The 4,060-nt window shown below is 37.8% G+C and overlaps 1 protein-coding gene across 2 annotated transcripts in view; it reads right to left on the reverse strand.

The window, feature by feature from the left end:
• LOC102215647 (Down syndrome cell adhesion molecule-like protein 1) overlaps positions 1–4,060 on the reverse strand; it is a 52,621-nt gene that overhangs the window by 42,242 nt on the left and 6,319 nt on the right. The gene's annotated exons all lie outside the window — the stretch shown is intronic.

A 4,060-nucleotide genomic window follows, 5' to 3' on the forward strand; every position in this document is an offset into this window, starting at 1 on the left:
CACACACACACACACACACACACACACACACACACACACACACACACACACACACACACACACACACACACACACAAACAGGAATGGTATTCATTGGCACTCAGATTAAACACATACACCTCCAGCACTGAGAGGACAGTGAATAAAAAGGAATGAGGCAGGCCCGTCTCAAATTTGAGGTCAGTATAGGAAAGATTAGAAGAAAAAATGGAAGGGAGACACCGCACAGATGTGGATGTTAATTCTAAATTATGTCATCTAATACAAACTGTCCACCAAATGGTCACCCTTGTACAGCTATACTCAGAACAGGAAGTCTTTAAAACATCACCAAAGGTGCTAAACGATACTAAAGTATCAAGAATTTCGATCAAAACAGGTTCAACTTAGCACTCAGTTTCAAATAGATCCAACAGATGTTCCTCTGAATAGCCCTGATATCTAATACTGCTTTTAAAGACTGAATTTAATCAGTAAAACTGATCAAAATGAATAACTTTCTCATTGTTATAATCACATTCACTGATTCAAATAGATGTATGTATGTATTTATTTAGGTGAGATCACTGACTTTTATGGGTTTCTCTTTTTTTCTTTCATATTTATTCCTAATTTAATCTCCTCCATATATCTAATGCACTCATTCATTGCATATCAATAGGCCCAAAATGTTTTCTGATGCAGTTACATAACAGATCTGATGACAATCTGCAAAGCCTTTCGAGAAAATTGGCTTGGGGAAAAAAACACAACTGCTGAGCGTCTTGGAGCCCAAATGGATTGGAAAATATCTTTCTTTTTTTTTAACGTAATTTATCACAAAATTTCTGATGTGAATAAATAAAACAAAATCAGAGCTATAACAGTAAACCTCATATCCGGTGATATAAGCACAGGACTTTCAACTAAGTTATTTCATTTACTTTTGTCACTATTTTATTGATCACTTTGGTCAACAAGATCTTACAATGGGAAAAAACGTTCAAATCGCATTTTTTAACAGTCCTCAAAACCCATGAAAAGAAAGGCAGGTATTAAATACTTAGAGGTGTCAGTGAGGGAATATTTGACATTTTTGCTTGTTTGGTTTTTTTTTTGTTGGTTTTTTACCTAATTTTTGCCTTTTTTTGTAATTTTTGCTGGATTAATCACAAAAAAAGTTCATCCTATTAGGCTGTTCATTAGCCATCTCATTGTTTCAGCTTTAAGAACCGGAAAACGACACAAAACGACACTATAATCTTGATCACCTGAGTGTGTTTTTGACATCAGATGCACTTTACTGTATAAAAGTTTATAGGAGGATGATAACAAACAACAATGATCACAGCCAACAATCTTCAGATGTTTTAATACACAAAATATTTCATTATTTGCCATCGTTAATGATCTAATTATAATGGTAATTGTTTTGTATCAACTAAATAGAAGTCTTACTGTGACATCATTTTTTAATAATAATAATAATGCAACCGTCATATAAGCCTAATAAAACCCAGAGTGGTTCTAAGTTTTTTCATATTGTTGCAGTGATTTTCAACTTATCAAACTTATCTTATTATCAAAGACATGATATAAACGTATCACATTAAATCTTGAGTGGAAGAAATCTGCATGTGATCATACAATGCATTTCTTTAGTTGGGAACATCCAACCTTTTGAGATTTTGGGCATGTAGTCAGTGAAGGGTGGCTTCAAGCTATGGGTGATGTTTACGGTCAAACATTAACAAGTGAAGTCTGGCAGAAAAAATCAACACCATCAACAGTATCATCATGGTAGGACTAAGCTCAATGTACCAGATCGAAGAATAATGCAGCTATCTTATCCATTTAGTGGGGTTAGTCAATAATTCCAGCTTCCTTTTAAAGAAGTGCCACTGTCCCTGATGTAGGGATTGATAAATCTGGGCAGCATGTTACAGATGGTATATGAAAATGTGTCTGGCAGTCCAGTGGTGGGCTGCAAAAACCAGGTCAGACTCCCTCCCCTCTGCAGATTACTGGTAATGGCCCCTGAGCATAAAGCCCATATTAAAGATTGCAATATCTATAATCTCCCAATGGGGGAACAGCACTAAAGTACTAGAGTGAGGGGGTCACCCTGAGCTTGGGGGGCTGGGCATCAGGAGAACCTCTCATACAGTAGATTATATGGCCTGGGGGCGTTGGCACCAGGCGGGGCTTGGGAGCACTGGGACTGATGGAGCAGGAAGTGGAATACGAGGGGATCAGAGTACTTCCACTCCCGAGCTGGTCAAAGCCAGGCAAACTGCACGTGCACTCAGCTGACATAAATAGACATGCAGACACATAAATACATTCACATACACATCCCAAAGTAGCTCTCAGTGCTCAGTCACACTGGGGGGTGGAGGAAGCGGGTTGCCATGGTGGTGCTGGCACTTGAAAGCTGTAACTGAATATAAAAAAAAACAAAAAACAATGCAACAGTCTACCCTAACAACAATGACCCACTGAACAATCTAAATTTAGAAACTGCAAACAACCAAATCCCATAGTCTGTCACACTTTTCCAAATATGAACAGCTGCTGAAGTGAGCAAATATGTTTAAATGGAAAAGATTCCAAACTAAGCACAGCCACACATTACAGCTCGGTTAAAAAAACGTGTTTTACTCACTGACATACCAGAAACTGCTATTTTGTTAAGTGTGTGAGGGACAGCATTATCATCCCTCTCCACCAGGTGCACTCCAAAGCTGAACTGGCACTGGTTTGTGCCAGACTGGCAGAGTTTCCACTCAATTTAAAACTGACAGATGAAATGTTACTTATGACCTGTGCCCGTGTTTGTGTAGCAAGCATCAAAATGCCAACAACACTGTAAACACACGCGTTTATGCATAGCTTGTAATGGTTATCCCCAGGTGACAAATGCTATGATGCAGAAGATGAAGACTAACCTTGGCCAAATGCAGACAGTCCACACTAAACTATTCAACATGTTCATAAAGACAAACTTAACTGAAACTGGTGCAGTGAAAACTAATTGTATAGCGTTAATATTGTGTGTGGTGATATTATGTTAATACAGGGACAGCAAATGTTGATATTTTTTTAAACAAATGAAAATACTATCCAACACTGGAGCATAACGGCTCAGTCAGACAAGTAAAAACAGGACAGGACAGCAACCTCCTTACATCTACAGTGTAAATGCCAGAATTAAGTTGTGGTGACTAAGTGATTGCCCAGAGCTTGTCTTGGTCTGGCAAGCTGACTTGGTATCAGTCTCTGGTTATATTCATAAAAAAACAGTTGTAACATTTAAATATCAATTTCTGTCTTCGTAGACAGCAACAGATATGTGATTTTTTGACGATCCATCAGTTAATTGCTATATTATCAGAAATAGATTGAATATGATAGTCAACTTGACAATCAATCACAGACTGATATCAGACTCAGTCTTACTGCAACATTTATACTAAAGTTCATTAATCAATCAATCAATCAATCAATCAATAATGAATAACGGAAGTGACACAACTTACATCACCCATAGCTTGAAACGGATATTAGAATAGAATAGAATAGAATAGAATAGAATAGAATAGAATAATCCTTTAATTGTCCCACAAGGGGAAATTTGGTTGTAACAGCAGCAAGAAAAACACATATACAAACAAACAGGACAGAAAGGAAAACATACTATTTTTTACAAACTTACATCAAGTCAATAGTTACCAAAAACAGAGTACTGTACAGTAGGGCTGGGCCATATCATACCTTTCACGGTAATAACGGTATAATGTTGGGCAACGATAAGAAAATGAAATATCGAATATCGAATATGCGTAAAACGCACATGCGCAGTGCCTTTGTTTTCATACGCACATGGCGGAAAAAGCATGGCGGCGACGGAGAATGAGAAGGACGAAAGCGGATTGTTGAATGAAACTGATGAACCAGAATTGGTTTGTAAAAATGCTGCAACTTCAGTGGTGTGGAACTGGTTTAGCTTTCGTCCGTCAGATACACAACAAAGCACTATTTTTGGTAGTGCATGCTAGCGGGCCGTCGTTATTACCGTGTT

This window comes from Pundamilia nyererei, unplaced genomic scaffold, assembly GCF_000239375.1.
Source record: "Pundamilia nyererei isolate P.nyererei 1_Seehausen unplaced genomic scaffold, PunNye1.0 scaffold00064, whole genome shotgun sequence".
Taxonomy (NCBI): Eukaryota; Metazoa; Chordata; class Actinopteri; order Cichliformes; family Cichlidae; genus Pundamilia; species Pundamilia nyererei.